The 20,578-nt window shown below is 37.4% G+C and overlaps 1 protein-coding gene across 12 annotated transcripts in view; it reads left to right on the top strand.

The window, feature by feature from the left end:
- Positions 1-20,578, top strand: part of RYR2 (ryanodine receptor 2) — a 361,102-nt gene that overhangs the window by 25,628 nt on the left and 314,896 nt on the right. The window lies entirely within an intron of this gene.

Below are 20,578 nucleotides of genomic sequence, written 5' to 3'. Positions count from 1 at the left end.
AGCTATTTGTACTAATTAGTGGAAGAGTAGATCATCTACCATAAAAGCACGTGGCATTGGTATTAATTTCTAATATCACAAATAAGCTTGAATGTAGTGCAGCTTGTTATGTGATGTAGAGAGTCTCTGTAATAGTATGCCTTAATGGGAGGAAAGCACAGAGGAGGAGTGGAAACTGGCTGAGGGGCCCAGGCACTCTAATTTTTAACAGTTTATTTTGCACTGCACAGTTGAGTTCCTATTAAATCTTATGATTTAACAAATGCGTTTACAATGGAGTTTGGTCTTCTGCTTTTACTTGCGTAATGGTGATCTCATTTAGTTTGTCTCAATGCATAGGTATCAGGAGTGCATTAGTAATCCTTGCTTGTGTCAGCTAGGGAGATAAATATAGCATATATCAGTGGAGGGAGTATATGTGCAATCCTAAAATATGGAGCAACTTAAAATAGTGTCTGCACATGAGCATGTACAAACATCATGACTTGAGATAAATGTGTTATTACAGTATTTGGGTTTTTACTGTTAAATTAAGAGGAGGTTGGGCTTGAAGTGAGCTGAAATTATGGTAAAAGCATCCCTTTTCAGAAATTGTGTATATTTCTGTGGTCATATTCCTGGGTGTACCAAGTTCAATTTATCCTTAACACTAGAATTTCTGTCATTTTCCTATGTGATCAGGATGGATATTAGGGCTCAAGAGCCTAGATCTAACAGTATTTCATAGTCACAGGTAGTACCAATAAAAGCAAGTGAACAAATACATGCTTCTGTAAAACGCTACGAGAGGTTAATTGAAATAAGAAATCCGTAGTCTGTTAGTTATGAAGGTGCTGTTGGATGTAAAACATAACTTCAAATTTTCAAAAGTGTTAGAAATAGCCTGGCACCCTCTTAGAGTTTCTCAGATGGTACTGGTCTTTGCCATGCTTGGGGTGATTTGTGTCGTCTTGCTTCTTTAGTTGTCAGCAACCTTGTTCAGAGGCTTCTAGATTAAACTTAAACCTGTGACAGTGTTTCTTCCTGTCTGAGGTAACAAAGATGTATCTCTTTCTAATAAAGAGCCTTTGTTTGCTTATGTGATAAGCCAGTGTTGTCTAGCACTGTTTGCAGGAGGTTTTAGTGAAGGGTATGTTTGACATAACTTCTTTTCTCCTGGGCTGACTGAATATCTGGACCTATTTTTCTTCAGACATTTGTTAGCTGTATTGTTAGCAGTTTGCCTGGTCAGATACTGACGTAAGTGAGAATGATGTTTTTTTTCCTCCATCTATCAATAAATATGAAATCAGGAGACTGACTTTTCCACTTTTCAATTAGATACCAGAATGTAGGAGGCAGATGTATGAGAGTTGGTGGCGTTCAGATTTGAATTCAGAAACTGACTCATTCTCAGAAAAGCACTTAATATCAATGTCGTTACGACCCCACGTAGCTATGACATCATTCTCTGAAAATCCTGTTGAAATTTGTATGGGTGCTGCTGGTAACTTCAGGTGATTTGTTTTTCTTATAAGTAAAGAGATTTTCTATTTAAGTAGATGCAGGACAAAAAATAATCATCACTTAACTACTGCCTGCTTGTATGAAAGGAAGAATAATAGATGAAGTTTTTTGTTAATTCCTGACCAACCATGATCAGCAGTGCTCAGCCAGGTGTTTTTCTTATTTCTGTTTGAGTTTGACGAATTAATTGAAAAGAAGTATTTTGAAATATTTGATTTTTGGGACCTGAACATATTTGGAAAATTGATATTCTCAGTTGTAACTGCTGGGGGTTGGTACAAACGCGTGTGGTGTGGACTTGGCCTCTGTAGTACTTGAACGCACTCTGCTAAGACGTGGCAGAATTACTGAGCAACAACATTGATTTGAGCTTTCTCAGTCTCTTCTGAAGTTGTAGAGTTCCATTCATCAGCCCTTACCTGTCCCAAATGTGCTATTTCAAGAAGAAAAATTCAGTGTTCCCATCCTGCAGAAGGCTGATAACACACGGACTTTTGTTCAGTTATAAAACTGTCAGAGAATGCATAAGAAAGCGTTGCATGTCTATGAAACTTGCCTGAGAGCTGTTGTAACTTGTCTTAGAAATTCTTCTGACAGTGTTAAAATAGATCAATCCATGAATTAATTTTTAAAATCATATGAATGTATGAACAAAGCTGTAAATGTTTTTTTTTCAAATAGCTAAAATGAAAATGCCTCATGGATTTTTAGCATAAACTACATTTTTTTTGATAGCAGAAGCTACATTTGCATCTACAAAAAGAAAGTAAAATTTCTTACATAAGTAGTATATAGGACTTTACTTATCATGAGGCCAAAACGTAGTTTGCTTGGAAAACTAAATTTATTTTTCTGAAATCCAGAGATTTGGACTAAATCTTTTCAGCTTCAGTTTTTTCCTCTGCTTTTTAATATCAGATTGTACCAGATTGTCTTATGTAGCTGTCAGTAAGACATCCAAGTGCTTGATTGCTTGCTTAGAGGGCTGGCCTGGAAATTTTGAAACTGTGACCTTAGGGCTCTGTGTATCTGCTGCTGATCCGCTGCTTCTGTGTAACAGAGCAACCGTGAGGCTGCCTGTTGTGATGGTCCTGTTCTCTGGGTATCCAGCGTGACCTGATTTGGAAAGATGCTGTATGCTTATAGGTGTAACAGAGACCGCTATTAGATGCGTTTCACACTTGTAAATTGTTATTTCATTATGAGTATTTCAAATGTGCTAATTCTGGGACATCTTGGGCACTTGAAATTGTCTGGCACTTTTACCTTTGCTTAGTCATGTTTACTTTTCCTTGTTTGTAAAATGTAAGCAGGAACATTTTACCTCAAGCACTTTTCCCATTCATCTGCATGGAATTTTTCCATGCCTATGAAGCTGTGGGTTGTTGGAGTCCCATGTTCCTATAGAGAGAGCACTAGGCTGAGTATGAAAGCTGCCAGTGGTTGGAATGCAATGGGGTGCAATAAATACAACACACTGAGGCACATATTGAACATTGAAGGAAAACTGTTGAACACTTAATTCTGTGCACTGTTAGAAAACTTCATTCTGTGGGAGGAAGAGACAGCTGTTCATAAAGCTATTAAGAACTACTATGTAATCCGTGTTTATAAGACAGTTAAAGATTGCAGTGATAAAAATCTGGAAAAATCTACAGGGAATAATCTAATGTTCTAGTAATTGTGCACATATAGAGTGGTCTGTTGGAGCAATTACAGTTGTTATGCACAGCTTGGCCCTCTGAGGGTGATTGCTAAATAGTATCAGAAACTATTCACCCGTTCTGTTTTCCTTCACTTATTTCAATGCTAATGCACTGCCCTGGTGCTTTCCTTCCTGCTGTCCTACCTGCCATATTTCCTGAAGAATACATAGGGAAAAAGTTCACTTTAATTTCTTGTACAAATCAGGATAAAAACTGTGTAAAGGATGTAGGCTAGAAGAATAAATTTGCTGGTTCATGTGTGGAGCAACAGAGCTCCGGAGATGGGTGCAAAACTATAATGTGCGTCAAGTAAGTTTGGGTGTGGATCAACAGAAGCTCTAGGTGAACTCTTAAGTACTGGGATAGGGGTTCTTTGCATTGCTTCCTCTGACAGCGCTTTTATAGCCTTTATGTTCAGATAACTGCTTGGCAAGGAGAAGCTGAGTGAGGTGGATTAAAGGGATAAAGCCTTCAATTCCACAATCAAACTTTTTCCCTTCCAGGTCACTGCTTAAGACAGACTTTTTAAATAATAGTTTATGTAGGTTTTCCATTCCCAACACTCTAGTACACCTGAGTATCTTTTCATATTTGAGCAACTTTTATGCTGAATGACAGTTAAGACTTAAAGGCATGGTTTCTGTATAGTTACTTTAGGTCTGCCTCCTGGGTGTGAAAAATAAATCAGTTGGACAGCTATCAAATTCAAGACCTGTTGTTTTATTTACTCTCTAACAGTACTAGAGAGAGAAAAATACAGGGTGATGTAGGAGACATTGTAATTTCAGTGTGTAGTTTTTCTTTTCTCAGAGACTCTTGGCTATTTTGACTGTCTCTAGCAAGAAATCTTTAGAAATTCTCTGCCTCCAGAAAGCTTGCTTTCACAGCAACTGTATATCTTCCAAATTGACTCATGGCAAAAAGTTGGTCTTAAAATCTGTCCAATCTGCCAGCTTCTCAATATTTTACAGGAAACTCTTCCCAAGGGTGTAATATTCACCCTAGTTCGCTGGTTAAAAGAACTCTGGTTGTCACTGGGACGCTTGCCATCTGGAATGTGAAGAGAATTACTGTCTCTAAAATGGTGACTGCTAGAAGATTTGGGCCCTCTTTATGCTAGATGATTCCTTTCAAAGGAGATTAGGAAAAACACCTAGTAATCAGTCTGTAGAGTGCATTATTAGACTAAAGTGGAATAAATATATCAAAGGTAAGGATGAAATAATAGTAATGAAGCAGAACTAAGGAAATGTTGCAGGTTATCACAAGGAAGCTACTACAGTTAAGAGTAATGAAATGATTTGTGAAGTGCTAGCAGAGGTAGGTTGGTTTTATTGAAGAAATAATGACAAAAACACATCTTTTTTTCTTAAGTGGTGCTTTAATTGATCAGAAGATGCTTTTATACTGTAAAATAACTAAAAATGCCAAAATTTGGACAACATTAGAGAAATTGTAGGGAAGAGAAAAAGCCAACAAGCAACAAATCAAAAAGCAAATAAAACCCCCAACTTTCTGCAATCAGTAGTGGTGTTTCATGGAGAGAACTGGATTCTATGCTTTGTCTGTTTTCTCATGCTCTTATCTGCTAGATCCTACGTTTGCTGCCCATCCCCATTCTGGGTTTGAGTCTGGTTGGCAATCCAGACAACAAAAGTAAAGTGAAGGAGAAAAGCTGCTGCAGCAGCTACCAGAATTTTCTGGTATATTTTGTTTTAGTTGGTTTCAGGGAGGGGGGGAAAAAGTGATCTGGATGACTGATTGTTGTGGTTTAACCCAGCAAGCTGCTAAACACCATGCGGTCTTTTGTTCTCTTTTCCCACCCTTCCCGTGGAAGGGGAAAAATAAAGGAGAAAAAAAAACAACAAAACTTATGCTTTGAGATAAAATCTTTACTAAGAAAAGGAAGAGAGAAATAACAGCAATGATAGTAATTTTATTTATGTATTTACAAAGCATCCACCTGACAACCAATGCCCAGCCAGTCCCTGAGCAGTGGCTGTTGCCCCAGCAAATTCCCCTCAGTTTTGTGTGTGTGTGTATGTGTGTGTGTGTGTGTGTGTATATATATATATATATTTTCATGTGTTGTCATGTGGTATGGAATGTGCCTTTGGCCAGTTCAGGTCAGCTGTCCTGATCCAATCCCCTCCCTACTCCTTGTGCCCCCTCAGCCTCCTCTCTAGCAAGACAATGAGAAGCTCTCCACAGCTCAGCAACAACTAAAACATTGTTTTCTTCCAAAAGCTGAAGCATAGCATACACTACAAAGAAAATCAACTCTGTCCCAGCTGAAACTGATCTCATTAAACTAGAGCTTGAATTCCGTGTGTGTAGTGCTTAGAAGTAGTATCTATTCAGATGCCCTCAGAAATTTTCTTATCAGAATTTTCCCAGATTATGAAGAAAGTTGGGGTTCTGCTGTTTTTTCTAGATGCAGAATTTCCAGTTTTGGAATGATCAAGCAGATGGATAGACTACTGGCATTGTAAAGCACTCTTCTCATTATCACTGTATTTTTTATATTGTTTACATACTGATTTTAGCTAAATGCGTTTGTTTTATACTTACGGTTATTAGAATTTCAGTCAGAAAGTAAGACGTTTCTATGTTATTTTACTTACTGTAGCATCCAGAAGTGGTTACAAGCAAAAGAGTAAACTGGATGTTAAATTTTCACTGCTTATTAAAAATCAGAGGTTTTCACAGTAGAATAGCTATTATTTACTAGAAGAAATGTATAGACAAAACATACTGAAGTTTTCTCTGTAATAAAATTGTTTCAGAGTGGAAAATATTGACTTCACTGGTATCTGTGGCTCTGTGAGTGATATTACTTAACATCCTTTTGTTTGCAGAAGCATGAGTAAGTTTTCTTCTTGCCTTCCACTGATCTCAAAGTATTTATAATATAAATTGGGAAATACAACTGAGTCTGTGTCTTAATTATGAAACTGGATTGAACTAGTCTTAGTGCTTATCCACCATCTCTCTAATACATGAGTTTGTCAGGACTCTGATCACTGATACAGCTAGTCAGGGAAAAGATTATCCTGTGATACTTTTTCCTTTCCGTAGTTAATTTTTGGGGCCTTGCAGCAGGATAATGCATTTCTTAATGGTGAAAACACTGGAGGATAGTATTCCATATGGAATTTGACTAACCCCTTCATTTGCTTGTACTGATATAACCTCTTAAAAACAAAAACCCAACCACGCATAAAGGAAGAGGAAATGTTGCTGCTTTCAATAACATAAAAAAAAAATTAGTCATAGTGGATAATAAATGTTTTGATAGCAGGAGCTGATCTATATCGTAGTGGATGCTGAGGGGGAAATTTCAGCAGCTCTTATATTCTGATAAATAGACAGTGTATTATTTGCATGTGTTCTAGTTCACCTGGAGGACATAAATTGTCATCTCAACACCTTCCACATTTTTTCATAATCTGTGTAGCAAAGTTGAATAAAATGTGAGTGTATGGGGTAGAGAAAAGGAAAACAAAGAAAACCCCAAATCTCAACAAACAATCAATACCCCCCCCCCAAAAAAAAACCCTAAAAAAAAACCAAAACAAAACAAAAAACCACCACAACCCCCTTGTATTTCAAATCATTTGGAAGGTGTAGAGGTATAGACATAGACAAGTATGGATTTAAGGCCTGCAGAGTATCAAGAAATCAATTTCTTAGATGATATTGTTCTTTGGTCTGTTCACTAAATAGTGTTGATGAAGCTTATAATTTAACGCTGTCAAACAAAACTTTCCAACCTTAATATTTCAGTGTCTGATATTGCAAAAGACCTTGAATAGGTCAGTGGTTCTCTGAAGGATATACAAAAGATGTTCTGCTTTTTCCAAATATGTATTTTAAACAGATGCTTTCAATATCAGCCTTGGTTCAGGAAACACTTGGAATTTTACTTTATGCTCAGCAGATTAAAGGTGTTTAAGTCAGGATATGCTTTAACGTTTTCTTGAATTGAGGTCTGGAGAAAGTAGTGTTTTCTCCTTAAGATCTCATTGCAAATGTAGAAGAACACTTTTTTGAGAGTAGAAGGCGTCTTAATTCTGAAGGAAAGCATCTTGTTGATTTGCAAATAGCAAATGTTAATGGATTACACCCTTAATGGCTTATGTACAAGAGGGATAGAAAACAAGAAGAGAAATGCTGAAGAGATTGCAGAGTGATTACATCCAAAGTATATTGCTAGTCTCTTTCAGAACAGGATACAATGGGGAGGACAATGAGAGCTCTACTTTTTTCTTAATACAATAAGGATGTTAACGAACTAGATCTGTGAACTCTTGTTTCAGCAGTTTACATTTGTTCAAAGGGCATTGAGACGGAGATAAAACAGTTAATTTCTTTTAGCTCCTGAAGTCACAATAAGGGCCTAGAAAACTGTTGTGGATGCAGCTATTTTCAGTGATGCGTTGCTTCATCCTGCCTTAGGTCTAAATAATAGCATGAAGTCACTATCTGGCTTTTATCTCTGTTCAGAAATACGTTGCTTTTTCAAATCTCATCGTAACGTTATTTATATATTATTTTAGAATTCATTCCCTTGTTTACATCAGTGAAGATAATAGCGGCCAGAGACAAGACAGCTGTAATGTCTTCATGCAACACTACTTTTGTGCAGTAAAATAATCACTTCTGGGAATGACACTGAGCAGGTTAAATTACAGGCAGGCAAGCTTGAAGCAGAATGCAGGGTTTTACATGTGTAAGCTTAGTAGTGATAAGAATATTTAAGTCAGCCAAAGCTTTATCTGAGGCTGGTGTTTTCTGATTAATATTTGTTGGAGAATGAGGGGTGAGGAGGTACCTTTTAAATTATTATGATTATTTCCCCCCCCCCCCCCCCCCCCTCCGAACTGGAAAATGTCCGCAACTCATTCTAAAATGTTTCATTTGTTTCTTTTTCTTTTATAATAAGTTATTTCAATGGTCTCCTAAAGCAGAAGGTAGCTTTCTGGTAGAGGCAATGACTGCCTCTTTGGATGGTTTCCTTTAGATGCAGCTGTGTATGTTTTGCTGCCCTGTAAATCCCAGTGACACCTAACTTCAGTATCTCACTGCCACCTTCCTGGTCTGATTGTAGTGATTATGAGGAAGAGTCATTAAAGTCCTCTGTTAAACTTCATGTATCCTTACTGCCTGCTTCTAGTGTTGTCTTTGCCTGATGAGAGGTTTAGGAAGCAGGTGTGATGCAGTGTCTCTGATACTACTATGGCGTAGGCTGATCAGTCACTGACATTGCTTTGTGGTGGGTGTGACTGGCATGCAGATGAAGAGAGGTTGGACTGAATCTAAGTAACTCAGAGAAGGTATCGGTTATCAGAGGGTGTTGATTAATAGCCCTTGGGCACAGTATTGGATGCTGGGGCTGAGAACCGAATGCCATTTGCCAGCAGGTGGTGGGGTGGCTCCTATCTGCCACTGCACTGCAGCAGCCACTACAGCTGCTATTGCTGTGTGGCCAACTGGCTGTGTTACTGCACTTTGTCAGAATTACATTTTTTCACAGGGTAGAGAATTCTACAGTTCTTTTTTTAAAGTGGCCTGCTTTTCCATGAGCTCATTATGTCAGAGCTGCAATGTACTCTTTCTCAGGTAGTCAGGATCTACAGTCTGAGTGCTGATTCTAACTGTATCTAGCCACCAATGTGACTCACTTATTGTTATCTGAATGCTTGTGAGGTATCTATAGGCAAGAACAAACGCTGATAGTTTTTTAGCTACTTCAAGGACTTTGATGTTGAAGTTTCTACTAGTTTTCCCCTAAATAAATAACCATTTTTGATTTGTTCAGTCATTCTCCCTAGCCTACTGCCAGGAGCTATGTATGATGTAGCAATTTATGCACTATGTTCCCCAACTACGTTGTCACAAATGGGAAATCATGTTTGTTCATGGCAGTCAGAATGTGCCGGATGCTGCCTTTCATTGGATAAAATATGACAGCGTAACAGTATGTTCCATCTGAGGAATACATTTAAAAATAGAAGGTGGTTCTAGAGAATTTCCAGGCTCCCACATAGCAGGCATGCTACAGTTTATCTCCTTTCACTATAGGACTACTGCATGAGTGGTAAACTGAACTTTGCTCAAGATAGCAGGGTGTTAGCATTCAGAACAATGCTGAGCCATGAGAAACACCAGGAAAGGTGATTTTTGTGTATGGGATGTTCTTGAATGCATTGGTGGGATTTGTTTGTATTTAGACACTCAGTGCCCTTATGGTAAATCTAAAACAGAACTTGACTTCTCTTAGAAGGGTATCAGATGAATAGTTCAAATACTTTTGCAGTATATTTCCGCTGCCTTTTCCAATCTGATGTTGCCTTTTATAGGTATATATATATTTTTTCTTTTGCAGTGTCTAAGAACTCATATGTCACTACGGAGAACACCTGAAGCATTGGGCTATGCTATTTGCTTAATAAATAAATGTTTTGTAGCATGTCTTCTGCCAATGTCAGACTCTAGTAGGTGGCATGCTCTTAAATGGCAGTGGCCATTCTACTGTTTTATAATCCCTTTGGTAAATCTGTATTCCACTTTAATTAGATAAATAAAAATTGAACTTGACAGTAAGATTTTTGTGAAACCTATGTCAGTGTACTGCTCTGGCAGTGCCATGTTTGCTGGCCATGTAAAAATAGAGAATGGAGTCCATGTGATACCAGTAGATGAAAACCTCTGGCTAGTAGTGGCAGGGAAGAGGTGTGTGGTCCCAGTGCATCTCTGGGATTTCCTAAATCTTTGGAATATTTTGTGATGTGTGTTTTGTCTTAAAGCTGCTCAGCCCTTTTAGGTACCTCAAAGCTGCTGTGACAGTAACCACGTGTTTGTCCCACTCTATGTATGTGGAGGTTTAAATTGTTTCTTCTCCTATCCTTTTATGAAAATTCAGCTATTGTACCTGAGGTTTATTTTAAACTAATTCTGTTCATATGGATTATTGTACTATTATTCAAAGTTTACTACTTTTTTTTTAAAAATGTTTTATAATTTTTCCCCTCACATAAGTGAAAACTGTGTTACTTTGAACTTTACAGCTGCATGTATTAAGCTGTTAGCTAGGTTGTGTATAGTCTTAGTTAAGGCAGTTTCATCTGTTAAAGAGCCTTGTCCTTCCTTAATATTCTCAGACTGAATTTCTGTTCAGCAGATTACTGTCAAAGGTTTGGCACCCCACAGTAAGGGGGTTGGAACTAGATGATCCTTAACGTCCCTTCCAACCCAAGCCATTCTATTTTTCTGGTTTCTAATGAAGATGAAAATATCTTAACAATACATTCTCTATCGTATCTTGAACATTAAACTGGCTGTTTTTGCTCCCTTCATGTTAATTTAGGATATGTAGGAGTGAATGTTATAACTTGAAAACCTCACAAGCAGCATTTCATTCTGAAATTCAGTATGCACTGGATCTCTGATGGCCAAGCATATCCAAGAAGCAAAGCGCTGTTTGAAAACAGCAAAATCATCTCTGGTGTTAGGTATGTAGTATTTCTGGGGTGGCAGATCTTGAAAGAGATGTTTATACTTAGCAATCAGTGTCTCTTCTGTTAAACAGTTTCATGTTCTACACAGAGTGTGGTAGGTTCTCATATATCTGCTGCATAAATATGGCACATATTTACATACTAAATTTCTGAGTTGTTAATGCAAATCTTAATGTAGTGGAGGAATCATCATTTTGCATCTCTATTTCTTGCCACTTCCTGTGCTTAAAACTTGCTTTCTGGCATGAGTGTTTCTTCTTGGTACTGTATTAACACAGGCAGAGATTTTTTTTTGAGCAAGGAGAGTCAGTCCATGATTTGTAGAGTCTAAACCTGGAAAGAGAATCAAGAAGTCAGCAGCTGATACCAATACACAGATAAATGTATACCATGCTTATCTAACCTACTAGTTCTATGTTTTTATTGCTCCCTTTTGTAATGTTTAAATTAAAAAAAATAAAAATTGTTACCTCTCTACAGTATATATTTTATATGGAGCCCAGGACAATTCCTCTTCACTCAGTATGGCCTGGGCAAGCCAGGACACACATGCATACTTTGAGTTACTAGCATAGATGAGATTTTCTTAATTTTAGGCACTTTCTTGCTGCAGAATAAATCAGTACAGCTGAATAAAAAAAGAGCATTTCCATTTTCCTATTTCTGTTCTTAAGTTTTGTACTGGTATGTTCTAGGTAATTAAAAAAGGAAAAAAAAAAACATGAGCAAAAGATGTCAGAGAAATGAATTGCTTGAAACAGTACAGCTCTGTAAAAATGCTCAAGCTATAGCTTACAACTGTAGGAAATTGAAGTAAATCTAATTTCTATCTAAATCTCTGTAGGTTCAGTGGATTGCATCTAAGATTCTTGAGAAGAGGATATTCTATTACATTAAAAATAGTAGTTGAAAAAAGTGATAATAATCTATCCAGGATACGTTGTTTTAAATTTCTTTGCTCTAAGAATGAGCGGTAAAGGATTTTACATTTATGGCTTCTGTAGCTTTGGAAAGCTTTATAATACTTTACATAACGTGCTTTTTGCTAACATAGTATGAAATTTTTACAGAGATATTTGAATAGCATACAGTCTTGCATTTGCACTTGCATTCTAAAACAGACAAAAGTGGAAAGAACTTTTGCCTAAGTTTTCAACATTTGAGAAATATCTTGTAGTTCATCACCATTAATTAGAGGGAATTCTAGATTGGAAATTATAATAAAAAGCATAACCCTTGGTCTTTGAACTCTTGGCTCACAGGGAACCTTTTTCCTCCAGGCCAGAATGATGGAACTATTTTCAAGGTCTTACAGACAGTAATTTGCCCTAAATTAGCATCTGAATTGCTGTATCTTCCAGATAGAGGTTACTTAACTTTACTGTGGAATGTTATGAAAAATTTATACTACATGGCACTTGAGAAAATGTGTGAGTTGAAGATGTAAAGGTGTGGGGTAATTTGAGGATTATGAAATTACCACTTGAATAAGAGGCAACCTTGGATTAGTCCTTTTAAAATAAAGGGACAAGTGAGCATCCCCTTGGTCATATTTGCATTCAGTAATAAAATGCAGCTTGAGTTAAAGCCTCGCAGATATGCACAACTATTGCAAATGCAGTCACAAACAGGTCATGCGTATGACAACACTTACGCAACTGGTTTTATGAACATAGGGAGCTATGTCCTAAATACTTGAAAGAGGTAGGAAAAAACTTTGGAAGAAAGTAAAGAAGCAAACTGCTTGTTTTCATGTTCTCCATTTTATTGAAAACTTTCCATCTTGCAAGAGCTATTTTCTTCCCTGTCTACTGAATGTGTGTAATAGTAGCATGAAAATCCAGAAAATGACATAGAGAGTGCTTTTAACAAAATTTCTTGTTTGTGATCTTTATGATTACTTGCCTAGCATGAGATAACTTAATGGCTATCCCATGAAAATGAGACAACTGTGATAAAGATGCACATATGTATATGGCAGTCTGAGCTTAGTAGTTGCAATATTAATGGAGTAGAGAAAATACTCTTGAGGGGAAGAAAAAAGAAAAAAAAAAAGATGAATTCACTTGAAGTCATTAGAAAATGGTCCAGTTCATATAGGATCACATCAGAGTAACTGAACTGATTTTTTTTTTTCTTTCTTCCTTCTGTATAACTCTTACTGTAGTCTGAGAATAAAAGAGCTAGGAGATTATGTCATGGGGACTCAGGCATCCAAACTTCTTCCTCTAGCTTTATGGTCACTGAGTTCTGGACACCAATGGAACACCATCAGCAGATAGGAAAATGAAAGGACAAAAAAAGGAAAAGATCTTGGAGGTCAGTGATGATACAGGTAATGAAGAAGCTGAAAAAAGTAGGAGAATGTTGATGAAACTAGAGGAAAGAAAAATCTTTTGGGTGAGATGCATGGTTAGAAAATGAAATAATAGAGAAAAGAGTGAACAGAAACTGGAAATGTTGGAAGATGCCAGGCCAGAATAAGAAGTGAGGAGTACTTCTCAGGGTGAACAATATAGTAGAAAGAAGCTAAGCTGGAAAGATATTCTTTATAATTTCCATCCAGTTCTTTTTCACAGGAGAGAAACTCTGCAGTAAGGCAGAGTGAATAACCATTTAGTGGTTCCACAGCCAGTGTTGTGTTGTGTGATGTTATCCAAAATGGCTTACTATTTCTGTCTGCAGGCTTTGATCAAATGAGAAGAATATTTGTCCAGTTAAGAAAATACACATGGACTAGTGAAGATGCTTGTCTAGAATATAGTAGCATGAAACTTTCAAGAAAGAAAAAGGAATGGAAGTCCTATTAATCTGCTTAGTAATAGTCATCAGGCGATATGTACTCTTTGTTCCCTTATCTTCAGAAGCATAAATCAAAGCTTGAAATGGGCAAGAGATGAGTAAATATAAGGGAAGTAGGAGCAGTAATACAACACTGCAACAAAGAGTTTTTTTTTTAAATTATAGACTTGAAGGCAGAGTTCTGAAGATACAAGTGAAAATTGGCCATTATCTTCTTTGTTTGATTATATGAGGAAAAAGAAATGTCTGTAGAAATGAAGTGTAGTATATGTAGAGCACAAAAAGGGCAGAAATAGTGAAGTTCCATTTTCTTGTAAATACTAATTATTTCAGGTAACTAGGTTTGAAATTAACTGCACAGCTCATGCAAAGAATTCTCAAGAGTGAACTGTTCCCTTGGCTCCTATTTGCCTTATTGTGTGTTTTAGTTGAGGTAATGATAAAAATAATTAAAAAAGTCATTCACTCTTTAGGATTAGGGAGATCAAGTTGATACCTTGTGGGGACAGGAGGAATGTTTTTCCTCAATATGTAGTGTTGCACAATTGATTTAAGCTCATAGCTATTATTACATTTTGTTACATTTCATTCTAAAGTTATTAATCAATGTGGTTGCTCTAATGCAATAAAAATTGATTAACATGATAGATCTGAGCATTCACATAATTGCTTTTTTCTTTCTTTTTTTTTCCCCCCCCTCTCCACATAGAGCATTTACTTGAAATGTTTAGTCTTGAATTTGTGTCTTGAAAGTTTATCTGGCAATTTCTTAACTGCAGGCCAAGTAATATTCAGTTTATCAGTGTGCTCAGGATGATGACTTCAATTATTCTCCTTCTGCTCCAGATCAGAGTGTAAATGGTTTCTCACCGTTGAAAGTTTTATAACTGGAAAAAATAGATGCACATGTTTGAAGTAGGGGAAGAGTGCAGTGCTGCATATGCAGAGAAAATTGCATCTTTTTTAGTAATGATAAAAAATAAGAATAAATCTTGAACTCCATTCATGCATTTGCACATGCAATGTAGATACAGAAGAAATATTTCAAATTGGATGATTTATTTTTTGCCAAACCAGCATGAGGCATGTAAATCACCTATTCAGTGAAGCTGAGAATAAACCAGTAATGGGATGTATATGTAGCTATGAAGAAAGCAAATGAAAGTGTAGGATATTCATAGAATCATAGGGGTTGGAAGGGACCTCTGGAGATCATCTAGTCTAATCTCAATGTGAGGGAAAGTATTTCCAGTAGACATACAATTATCTAAGTCAGTGAGAATTCATATTTAATATTCTCTGTAGTTTTCATCCCACTTGTGTCAGTGTAAAATCACATTTCATGAACTACTGAAAAGAAAGGCTGAGGCCTGATTTGAGCAAATAAGAGTGTTCTATGGGTTTTTGGATGAGATGAGCTTGTTTAGCCTAGGACAGTTGTATGGGAACTGTTGAATCATGGCCTGAACCTCTGATTGACCACCTGAGGCGAGTGCTGAGTCAGCTGCAGGGGCACAGGTGAACACAGTTTCACCTGAGTGACCTCCTAGACCACATTTAAGGGCTGACTCCCAAGGAGGAAGGATCTCTCTCTGGTGATCACTCCTCTTGGAGCCCTTCTGCGAGCCCAGGACATGGGCAAGCTCTTTATTTCATTTCTCCTTTGTAATGTGATAATCCCTCTGGTCCAATACCTGAATACCTGTTTGCCATAGAACAGTAAAAATGTAGATTGGATCCTGTAGGAAACAGGAAAGAATAAGGATTAATAAGGCTTAAGGACAATGTTGGCGCTAACACAAAAAGAGTAGAACCGTGAATTGACCGTGAATAAAGTTAATCTGGAAATTAGAGAAGTTTCTAATTCACAGAAATGTGGAATCTCAAGCTGCAAGTAGGGGCAGATGTGTTAAAAGTGTGACCCTGGTAGGTTGGTGGGTATTCTCAGGTAATGTCTCTGAAGATAGAAGAAGGAGTGGAAGCAAAGGGCGCAGAGCTTTATTTTTTGTTCCTCTGCATATAGGAAGACTGTTATTTCACTGGAGTGTGATTACCCAAAAGTAATGTGGAGGACTTCACTTACTCTGGAGGCAGTTTTCATCTAAGGTCTCTATTTGTTCTATTTCTGTTCCAAGCCATTGAAGAAATATAGAGTTGATAGTTCCTTTTCTTAAATTACCTAATTTGGTGTTTTTCAATTGGCAAGCTATGCCTCATTAGTGTGCAAACACTTTAAGTGAACATTAGCAGGCTGAAATACTCAAGCAGCTGCGGGTTCTTCCAGATGTATGAGCTGTGACTTTGCTCTGGCACTGCTAGTAACAGTGGTCAGAGGAGATGGGAGGAGAAGCAGTAGCAGACTAGGAGGAGAAGTGAGGTTGTGGCATAAGTGGTGATAGGGAGATGAGAAAGCTTCTCTCACCATGTTGGGCAAGGTTGTGTGAGGTGGGCAGCTCTGTGTGGCCAGGATAAGAAATGGGTATCCTTGAAGTGGGAGAGGTGTAAATGAGGGTAAGAGAAGTGCAGAAGCCAAGGCTGGGGTGACAGTGATAGCAACAGAGTACAGAGGAGAAGGAGAAAGAAGTAGCAGTGAAGCACATCCAAACAGCAAGGTAAGATGTGCTTGTTGCCTAGTGAGGTTGAAGTTGGCTATGTGGAGGAGGATTTTTAAGAGAATGGTATTGCAGGTAATGTAAATGTTGTTCTCTGCAGGTGTAGGTACTTGTTCCAGCCTTGCTGAAATGATGAGGATTAGGTTTGGATTTCTGACCTTTTAACTGTATCTCCACAACTTTTTGTTCTTTAGATCAATCAGTGTTTCTAAACTTTTTTGGTGCTGGAAACTTCCTTTTGTTTTTTTTCAGCTACTTGAGCGTCACGCAAATTAAATCTGGGTGGCCTGGAAAGCCCATCTCCAGAAGCCACTAAAAAAGTGAAGAGAAAGGGAGTAAGAGAAGCAGAGTATAGAACTAGTTTGTGCAAAGTACTTTTAAGTACATAAAGTTAAACAGTGATTAAATGTGAAGACTGTTTTCTGCATTTTTTTTATAGATCAGCTAAGCAATGTGGACCTACACAGACTGTTCTGTCAGCATTGTGTGAGAGCATTTTATTAGAATCAGTTTACCTAAGGTTCTTCGTTTATACACCCAAACTGTCAATGTTCAAATAGCATAATGAAATAACTGGTTACTTACCTTACACATTCTTACATAGGCTTACATAATGGATTACATAATATGAGGATTTTCCTGTAGCACCATGCTGAGATTATTATTCTTCCTACCAGTGCTATTTTTCCTGCGTATGTCATGTTGCTCTCTAGGAGCTGTACCTGAGCGAATCTTTAGGGTGATCTTCAGGAAAGAACAGAACAATAATTGAGTCTCTGTACATTGGAAGACATTGGTAGTTGAATGTGACCCTTCTTTGTCTTTTGACAAGTACGCTGCTTATTAGCCCTTTGAAGTTAACGGGGTTTGTTTTGTTTCTACCTTTGTATGTGTAGCTGATAGCTGTGGCTATATGTTTATGTGGCACATGATTGCAAATAATTGTTGTATAAAGCTCTGCTGACCTTCATGCCATTATGTATCTTGACACTTAAGGGCTGTGGTAGAGAATAGTGCATTTGCTAACAGGACTTTAGCATTACCCAAACATGATATTTAAGACCAACACTTCGTCTCTGACGGAAGATAACATATGATGCCTGTCATGCAAAGATGCAACTCTTATCAGCAGTGTCTTTTTTATATGAAACATATGAGTTCAGTATTCCCTGAAGTTATTCTGGAGCATTATATCTCTGTTGATTCAGTGGGATTTCTGCCATTAGCGGAATCATAAATCCTGCTGGTTTTTACAGACACTCTATGTCCATCATGTCAAGAAGTGTTGAGAGGTTGCTTCACAGGCTTTACTTGTAGCTTGTGAGATCTGATGTGTTTGGTCTTTGCTAAGTAAATCTCTTAAAACATAACTTGAGCAGAACGCCTTCCACTGCGGTCCTTTCCCTGATGTTATACAAAAAAGTTAAGCTGTACAACCTCATTGTTACAGTGCTTTTTTAATTTTCTCTAGATTAAGCTTGAGGGAGTGGATGAAAAGAGGAACAGTTAGGGTGTATCTGGGAGAAGAGTATTAGGTTAAAGTGTTGTGGTGTAATTAAAAGAGCAGCTGCTGAGCAAAAAACCCTAACAAAATGAAAAACAAAGCAGCAACAACAAAAGCCACTCAACCCCAAAACAAATAGTAGTAATACAACAAACAAAAATCAACAAAAAAGCACATCAAAACCCAAACAAATGGAAGAGACAGAAGGATTTTATTTCTTCTTTATTTTCCTAGAGATTGAATGCAGTTTCTCTGCACTATGTGCACTGACTGCTGCTCTCATTGCTGTTTTCTCTGTGCGGAGGGAGATGTTCTTTTTGCTTCCATGAATAATGGATATCAAAAGTTGTCTTTTGCAGATGCTTCGTTTAGCATTTTCCTCCATATGGGACAATCAACTGGATGTGTGGGCAGATTCTAAGACAGTTCTGTAGGCTTATATTTAATGTCTAAACTTCTGTTAATGAGCAGTATTTCCAGAATGCAATTAAAGTTAAATGGAAGAATTTCATTTGGGGGAAAGAAGGAAAGAGGTTAAATGAAAGAAGATTTTCCTGCACAGAGTTAGCATGAACATAAAAGCAGACAACTCAGATAAACTGATTTTCAGATATTGGTCAGAGTCAAGGCAGAGCTCTAGACAAGGGCCAGGGATGACTGGACAAGGCTGTTTCTGACCACAGTGGTCAGTAATGTGATGTGAGACAGCTCTTCCCTAGCACTAGGTCACATTGTCAGGAGGCAGAAACCCTGTGCACCTCTGACTGACAAGCTGATCTGCAGAGTGCCAGGTAGTAGGGACTCTCAGTGGCAGATGCCTGTAATGTGGAGATAAGTGTTATTTCTGTATTTGTATAAACACTTCTCTAGTGTTTCAGAAGCATGTAAAAAAGAAGTGTCTGAACATTGTCTTTAATTCGCATCTCAGGAAGATGAGCAGAGCTGCGAAGGAGGTGAGATTTTTCCACAATGAGGAGACAAGATATTGCTGAAGTTTCATAACTTATACTGTGAAATTTGAGTTCCAAATACATTCAGAGGAATCAAGAACACATCTCAGAGTCTGAGCACCTTGCTGTGAGTCCAGGCAGGTGACAGAGCATGCCGAAGTGGCATAACGCTTGGTAGGTAGTCTGGTGAATCTGGCAGCCCAGAAGGCAGAGGACGACAGGAGGCTGAAAGGCTACTGGCTCAGCAGCTTGGCTGCAAAGTGGGGAGAAGGGGGCTTGGGAAGTGTGGGAGTCCATGTCGTCCTGAGGAGTGGGGGGGACCATCCAGTGGTGTGCAATGGGGGGAACTAAGTCACTTAGATATCTCTGGGAAGAGTACAAAGTCAAATTTCCCAAGGGAAATTGGTTTTACTTGAAAATCTCTCAAAGTTTTACTTGAAACCGAAGTTTTCAGGTTTATATTTTGTTATTATTCTAGGATACCGCATTTTCTACTAAATAGATATGATTGTATTTTAGTGCAAAAATCATGTTCTAGGAGTTGAATGTTTTGACAATTTGAAAATGAGTCGTATGTGTTTACCCTAAAGCTTTGAAAGAGTGTGGGTATGCAATGAAAGTACATTTCTTTCATACATCCCTTTCCTTTGCTTATCTTTCCAGCCCAGCTCACCTTCATGTGTGTTTGTTTCATCTGATATGCAGATTTTAACTTTGTAGGATTGACTCCCTTCTCATGTGAGAATCAGGGCATGTATAAATAAGAATGTTTCTGCTTTAATTGGCTTGACTCTACCTAATGAGTCTCAATAGCACAGGAGACATTTCCAAATGGTCGAATTAACCTCTAACAATTTTTGAAATAAGGATTGATGGACTACTGAAAAGAACTCGGGTGCTAGTCTGTCTTATGGTTATCCAACTTACTGCGGTCAGTAGATGATTTTGCTGTTTTTTCTTATGAAGTGTAATTCTGTTTTCTGTGGAAGAATAATTGGAAATCAATTATTTTATAAGAACATTGAGAAGTAAATGATGCTTTAGAAAGTTATGCAGAATATATTTCTGTTCTCACTGTTAATACAGTGTATCCAGATCTTTTACATTTAAACAAAATACATAAACATTAATTACAGCTGCAAACAGAGCACCTTATATTATAAAATAATTATATGTAGAATGCAAATATTTTACAAGGCAAGTATATTCAGTAGAGTTGAGAAGAAGTATAAAGTTTTATTTTAGCTATGATAGAGTAAACAGGGAAACAATAAAAGATTGTTTTCATAGTACCTTTTCTTTCCTGTTTTTCTTCCATCCTATAAGCCTAATAACAATTTTGCAGGGTTGCTTTTTTCTTTTTGTGTGTGTGATGTGGGAATGATAATTTGTTCTTGCAGTTCTTTTTACCTTATGCTCGTGCAAGAGCCAAGTTTTTTTGGAAATGTGCTAAATGATTAATTCTGAGTCTTGAGGACTCTGACCCATTTCAGTTTGATCATTATCACTTAAAAACAAACAAACAATAAACCTTTACATAAATTAACAAGAGTAACTTAGAAATGGAGTGAATAGTAGAAATCACTTTTATGTGATTTGCCCAGAAAATTTGTAATCAAAAATAAAATCTAAATGCTCTTAAAATCATCTAAGGTGTTTCCTGCAACATTATTGCAAATCCTTCCTAAACTGGAGTAAAAGACTTGTAGTTTTGATGGTACCTTTCACAACACTACATTCATTTTCATTATTGTAGTCAGCATTTGGCAAAACCTTTTAGGTTTTTATCACTTAATGAATAAAGTCAAAGCAGTTAGCAGGGAACAAAAGTTCAAAGGCTGAGTAATATGTCCTATTTTATACTGTATTGCTTTGGAAACTGTGTGTTTGTGGAAATTTGCTTGAAAAAGAAACAACCTTTTTCCTTGGAAGTTAGATAGCTATTAGCTATGTATGCCCTAATTTTCCTTTGTTGTGT

Source organism: Gallus gallus, chromosome 3 (genome assembly GCF_016699485.2).
Source record: "Gallus gallus isolate bGalGal1 chromosome 3, bGalGal1.mat.broiler.GRCg7b, whole genome shotgun sequence".
Classification (NCBI taxonomy): domain Eukaryota; kingdom Metazoa; phylum Chordata; class Aves; order Galliformes; family Phasianidae; genus Gallus; species Gallus gallus.
This window is presented reverse-complemented; position numbering and strand designations above follow the sequence as displayed.